General features: G+C 41.5%; 1 pseudogene; it reads left to right on the forward strand.

The window, feature by feature from the left end:
- Nucleotides 1-1,174: 1,174 nt before the first annotated feature.
- LOC137651641 (mucin-2-like) lies at nucleotides 1,175-2,898 on the forward strand (annotated as a pseudogene).
- Nucleotides 2,899-6,549: the final 3,651 nt, after the last annotated feature.

Below are 6,549 nucleotides of genomic sequence, written 5' to 3' on the forward strand. Positions count from 1 at the left end.
GCTTAAATTCAGCTGCTCCGACGCTAAGAAAAAGGTTATTCAAAACAAATCAGTCTAACTATGTTATATCTACTCAAGTTCTCGTTAAAATTACAAAAGAATATTAGCACATGAAAATTTTGTGTTTAAGGCATGGCTAGTACCTTATTTGTTCCCTAATACAAAAGGAAGTTGCACAAAATTAATGACCTAAATACATATCACTTCAAATAGAAAAGAGTAAATATATTCCATTTAATTACAGACTTGTGAAACGACATTTTTCTCAAAGTATTTTAATTTATTATATCACAAGTAAGCATGTGAAAACAAAGAGCATACATGTAAAATATGGTTGAATATATAAAAAAGTAAGGAGAAAAACAATATTAACCGTCAATATACTTAGTTAAATTATTTTGGGTTGATTAAAGCAACAATGTATTATCCCAAATTTACTTAGGACAGGATTCAATCACATAATTCTGAAAGTACAATAGCTTATAATACACTTAAACACAATTCCCTACAAAATTAAAGAAAAAACTTTATTAATATAACGTTGGAATGTTAACAATACCAAAGAAAATAATTAATAAATCAATAAACCAGACACTCAATTAATCGCATGTATGATAAACCTACTCTTTTGCCAATTATCTTTCTAGGATTTGCTACTGAGTTCATGCCACCCTGACATTTGCACGAATTTGTGGCACGCGTTGTCATGATTCGAGTCGTGCCAATGCGCAAACTTGTCGTAAACTGGAGTTAAGTGTTCATAAACCCGTCGTGACATTGTGGCATGTCATGACGAGAATTTTGAAATGTTCAAAATTTTGGTCACAAAAAAATTTCGTGACCGGGTCGTGAACTATGAGCAAACTGTTCGTGAACTCGTTGTGAACTCATCGGGACGATACGGGAGGATGTGTGCTAGTGCGTGGCAATGCGTGCCATGACACGACTGTTACGAACTACCACGAATAGTTCACGAACAGCTCATATCGAGTTCACGAGTAGTAGACGACATGTTCACAAATATGCGCATGTCGCAGCGTGGCCGTGCCTTCCCACTGACATGGTCACGCGTACTTCATGCATTGACGGCATGAGCAGTTCACGACTAGTTTACGCACTTCATGAACAGTTTGCGCATGGCATGAGCAGTTCACAATCAGTTCACGAATAGTTCATGAACAGTTCACGAGCAGTTCACGACTACTGCGCAACAGGGCCGCTCGCGTCGGTGTGGGGGCATATATAGAGCTTCCTGGACACTGCTCGCCATTCCAGAGCTCGCCAGCAAAGAGACAACATGCCTAAAACCAATCTGACAAAAGGAAGAGTGAGAAGGCCAGAATCCAACAAGCCAGAGGCAGAGACCGCTGATAGAGATAATTCTCCTCATTCATCAATATCAAGTCTCGATCTCGTGATCCCGGAGACACAGTAAGATCCAATCGAAAGCCAGAGACAGCCATCCATTGAGGACAAGAGAAAGCAGAAGAAGTGGGTCTGGGTGTCCAAGAAAGAAATCCCTGATTACCGCTGGACAGAAGAGGCGGAGTTTAGGTTGGCTGGCCTTTTGAAGGAGAACCCCCTGCTGTATGACAAGAAGCACAAGAAGTGGCTCAACGTGGCAGCCAAGAACAGCCAGTGAGACCGACTTGGAGAGCAGCTGGAGCTTCCTGCCACTGGTGCTCAATGCAAGAAGCATTACGAAAACATGAGAACCAGTGTGGGGAAGATTATGAAGAAGGAGAAGAAGAGTGGAACTGGCCAGCCCCAAAGGAGTGCCTGTGACGACCAGATCATGGAGACCTGGTGTTTCCTGATACAACACATCGTCCGGGGAGAGACAGTCCCCAGTGAGCAGTTTGCTGTCACAGAGTCAGTTGCAGTGACGGTCAGCGAGGGAGACGATGATGAAGTGAGGTCCACAGATTTCCACAGCCAAGCATCTACTAGCACCGGGAAGGGCAACGGCAAAGGGAAGCGGTCCAGCCCACCAACAACACAGACAGACACCACAAGGACCTCAGTAATGTAGTGCAAGATGTGAGAATCCCAATGTCTACATGTAGATTGTATTCCAGTTTCATCCATAGCTTTTGACGTGGAATGTGCAATATGTTGCATTGAAACGCTGTACTAAATTGTTACAATGTTTGTATATTTCAGATCATGTCCAAAGCAGATTCCTTGGCGCCTAGCCACTCCTACACCGGCCAGCACAAGATCATACATGATTTTTCATGCCTGCTGGAAGGTCACATGCATGCCATCCTGGAGGACTACTGGCATGAATTCCAGATAGACTGCCTCAACCTTGTACACCGCTACAGGCAGCGGCGTCAGCTCTTTCAGCAGCCACATCAACAACCACTCATGACCTGGCCAGGCCCACAGCAGCAGCAACCTTAGCAGTCCCCTCAGCAGCGGCTGTTCTGGGATCCACCTCAACCAACAACCTTGCAGGCACCGCCAGAGCAGCAGCAGCAGCAGCCTCAGCAGCATTGTCCAGCCAGTCAGCCATCACCTCAAACCTGGATGCTGCCCCAGTCACCACAGTCTTCAGGCTAGTCCTCCTAGCCCCGTACCACGGAGTGGCAACCAGTGATGCCACCTGCACCGTCAGCCACCCTTGTCCAGGCTCCTTCACCAACAACTTCAGTATCATCAGCCACCCTTGTCCAGGCTCCTTCTCCAACACCTTCAGTGTCATCGCTGTCAGCTACATTCAAGACACCTGTGACACCACTCAGCTTCCCAGTCCTGACCCCGGGGTCCGTCAAAAACAACCTAGAAGAGGGCATGTCACCCTCATCCCTCTACACTTCCAAGGAACTCAACACTCCACCAGTCCATCGGGTATCCCCACGCAGCTGTACCACAACCAGCAAGGACACTGACTGAGATGAGACACTTGTAAATATTTGTAAATAATTGGACTGTGATACTTGTACATATTTGATGTTTGCTGTTTTCATGTAAATAAAATGTTTTCTTTTTTTAAAAAATAAAGGATAACAAAAAAAAAAAAACACACGAAAAATAAACGTTTCTTTTATTTAAAAATTTGAACAACTGTGGATGCAGCTCAAGGAGCTACTACCATTCTTTCTTGCCAAGGGACAGCACCAGCAGGGGACATGTAGTAATGTGAAAGGTTGTCTCGTTGATTCTTTGTATCCTTCTGGGTATGATGGACGGTTAGAGGCAGCAGCCCCTGCAGGTGTCGCTCAGTCCTCCATCTACCAGGGATCAGATCATGTGTGTCCGGATCTTCGCAGTCCACTTCTGAAATTGCGTGTGGGTATCTGATGAGGATGAGATTGTGCAGGACACAGGCACACATGGTGATCAGGTTGATGATGTCGTGGTGCTGATGCATCGTCGTGAAGAAGCAACGGAACCTTTGACATAAAATTCCAAAGGCATTCTCCATGATACGTCGGGCACGAGACAACCTGTAGCTATATATGCGTTCTCGTAGGACTTGTGACCGATGGGAGAATGGTTTCATCATCCAGGTTCGGAGAGCAAAGGCGTCATCCCCTACGAAGTGATAGGGCACTGGGTGGTCATCATTAGGGAGTGGTTCCTCCATCCGACGCACCACCCTCTGCCCCAACATCCACATAGAGGAACTTGTAGGTAGCATCTGCCACTGCCATCAGTACAATGCTGTGGAAGCCCTTGTAGTTGTAGTAGTAAGAGTCAGCATTGGGTGGCTCCTTTATGGCGATGTACCTTCCGTCCACAGCCCCCAGACAGTTGTGGTAATTCCATCTGAAGCTGAACCTGGCAGCAACTTGATTCCACTCCTCTTCAGTTTTGGGGCAGTGCAGCACTTCGTCCTTGTAGACCGCGATGATGGCTTTACACACCTCGGGTATGAACTTGCAGATGGTACTTGCTTCAACCCTGAATTTAAAATGATTAGATTCGAAATGGAACAGCATGTAAAAGAGCGTGATAGAGAACAGCGCGAGAGAAAAAGACAATAAGAGTTGGAAAAAATAAATAAAAAAGCCAGTTTTGATCCCAGCTATCACCCATCACGTGTGAATTTGACGCCACAAAGAATATTTGATTATTGCCAAAATTTTAGAAAAAATCTGTGGACAAATATTTTCTGCAGTTTGAAAAAGTTGCAGAAAGTCTAACATGGCTTCGCTCTGTTTAGCCTACATTGCTACAAAATGTATTAACTGGAAAAGCGGCTGAAGTTTATTCACCTATGAGTATAGACGATAGTTCTGATTATGAAAAGGTGAAAGGTACGGTTTTAAAAGCGTGCAAACTTGTAGCCTACCTGAACCATATAGACAGAAGTATAGAAGTTACAAGAAATTTGATAGTGAAACTTATGTCATTTGCTAGAGACAAAAAAGATTTATTTGAACAGTGGTTAAGGGAAAAAAGTGTGAACCAAATTTTTTATAACTTGTGTGGACTCATGTTTGTCGAAAAGTTTATATTATATGTACATCAAGATTTGAGAACTCATTTAGAAGAAAAGAATGTTAAAACCTTGAATGAGGCACCATTTCTATCAGATACGTATGCTTTCACATCCCAAAAAAAAAAAAAAAAATTACCAGAATCCTCTGGATCAATTTTGTGAAAACTTATCAGTCAGAGCTCCTGTCATCCCCATATCCTTAATCTATTCCACAGTACAAAGCCCCTGTAGATTATGCACCCAGTTCAAAACCTGGTTATTATGAAGATATTTGTGTTTACTGTAAGTACTAGAAACTTAGAAAAAAGAATGAAAAACCAAATTCAAATGCATGTGCTTCAGTGAGGGGTAGTAAGAAGCCTTCTCTTATGCCCCAGTTTAAAATTCATGGTGTTAAAGATTGTAATAAATTCAGTTCTTATTATTCTATGGTAGATTATAAGCCCTATTTGTCCCAGGGATTGGTGTTAGTCAGTTTGTCTAGTGAAGATCTAACTGTTTAGATGATACGAGATACTGGTGCTACTCAGACTTTGCTGTTAGAGGGTGTATTTACTTTATCTGAACAAACTTTTATTGAAGAGTCAGTTTTATTACAGGGCGCAGAGCTAGGCGTGATTGATGTTCTTCTCCATAGAATTTATCTTAGAGTCAGATTTAGTCACTGGACCAGTAATTGTAGATATTAGGCCTACTCTTCCTATTGAGAGTGTTTCCTTGCTGTTGGCCAATTATTTAGCAGGTGGCAGAGTTGTGGCGGATCCGATTGTTTTTTAGAATACCCCACGTGATGTGATATTAGTTTAAATGACGAAAGCAGCCTGTATCCAACGGGTGCTGTTACTCTAGTCTATTTTTTTTTGCGGTGCATATTTGCACCGACTCACAGGGGTACCCTTTAAGCTCGGAAAGATTCCTGATACCTGATTGGTCGGAAATATTTTTGTCCGAACACCTTCATTGTTCTCAAATAATTACCAAGTAATGTGAATCGAAACTTATTTACTAACCTATATTTCTCATCAGATATATGTTTTGTCAATAAACAATGTGAAAGTATAAATATATTATAAAGTATCGTCATGGTAAGTCTAAATTTAATAACACAATCCGCCGAAGTCAATGACAGCAGCTTATTTTCGGATGCACGCTTTGTAATTTTGTAATTTTTCACATATTTTAACACAAATTGAGATAAATTACACTCAGCATAAGTTAAACATGTTTGAATACCAGAATTTACCAAAAACATGGGATTAATAAAACCCGATATTTGTGAAAACTTATGGGGGAGGTAAAAGAATAGCCTGCAGCGGCCTGGCGGGAAGACAATCCCTTCTGACTGTCATAGACGCAGTCTTTATTTCGTAATATAGTTCGCCCTATTCCTTTCAGTTTAAATAGTATTTCATTGTCTCTCTTCGTAATATTTTCCCACATTCCTGTTCCTCACCTAGTATCTATCTATTTTCCCCGATATCCCTTCTTTCACATAGGCCTATGTTATATCCGCACTAATATTCCTTATGTTTTGTACCTTATGTCAGTAAGTATGTAATAATAATAACAACATAAATTTTATGCTGAGTAGCAAGTATGGCCTATTCTGTAAACCTATTCAGTAGGTCGCATTATATCAAATGAAATCAAGTATAGTATTTTTTTTCATTCCCGCCTCTACACTATTTTAATGAGACTAGCACGCGCTTCCCTTCAAGCCAACACTTTCCACAGAGGATAAGAAATAAGAAATCGTAGTACGGGTATCCCATATATGAAAGAAGGGATATCGGGGAAAATAGATAGATGTTAGGTGAGGAACAGGAATGTGGGAAAATACTAAGCAAAATGTTACGAAGAGAGACAATGAAGTACTATTTATACTGAAAGGAATAGACCGAACTATATTATGAAATAAAAACTGCGTCTGTGACAGTCAGAAGGCATTGTTTTCCGCCAGGCCGCTGCAGGCTGATCTTTTACCTCCCCATAAGTTTTCACAAATATCGGGTTTTATTAATTCCATGTTTTTTTGGTAAATTCTGGTATTCAAAGAAAGTTTATAAAACATATTTAACTTATGCTGGGTGTAATTTATC

This window comes from Palaemon carinicauda, chromosome 13, assembly GCF_036898095.1.
Source record: "Palaemon carinicauda isolate YSFRI2023 chromosome 13, ASM3689809v2, whole genome shotgun sequence".
Taxonomy (NCBI): domain Eukaryota; kingdom Metazoa; phylum Arthropoda; class Malacostraca; order Decapoda; family Palaemonidae; genus Palaemon; species Palaemon carinicauda.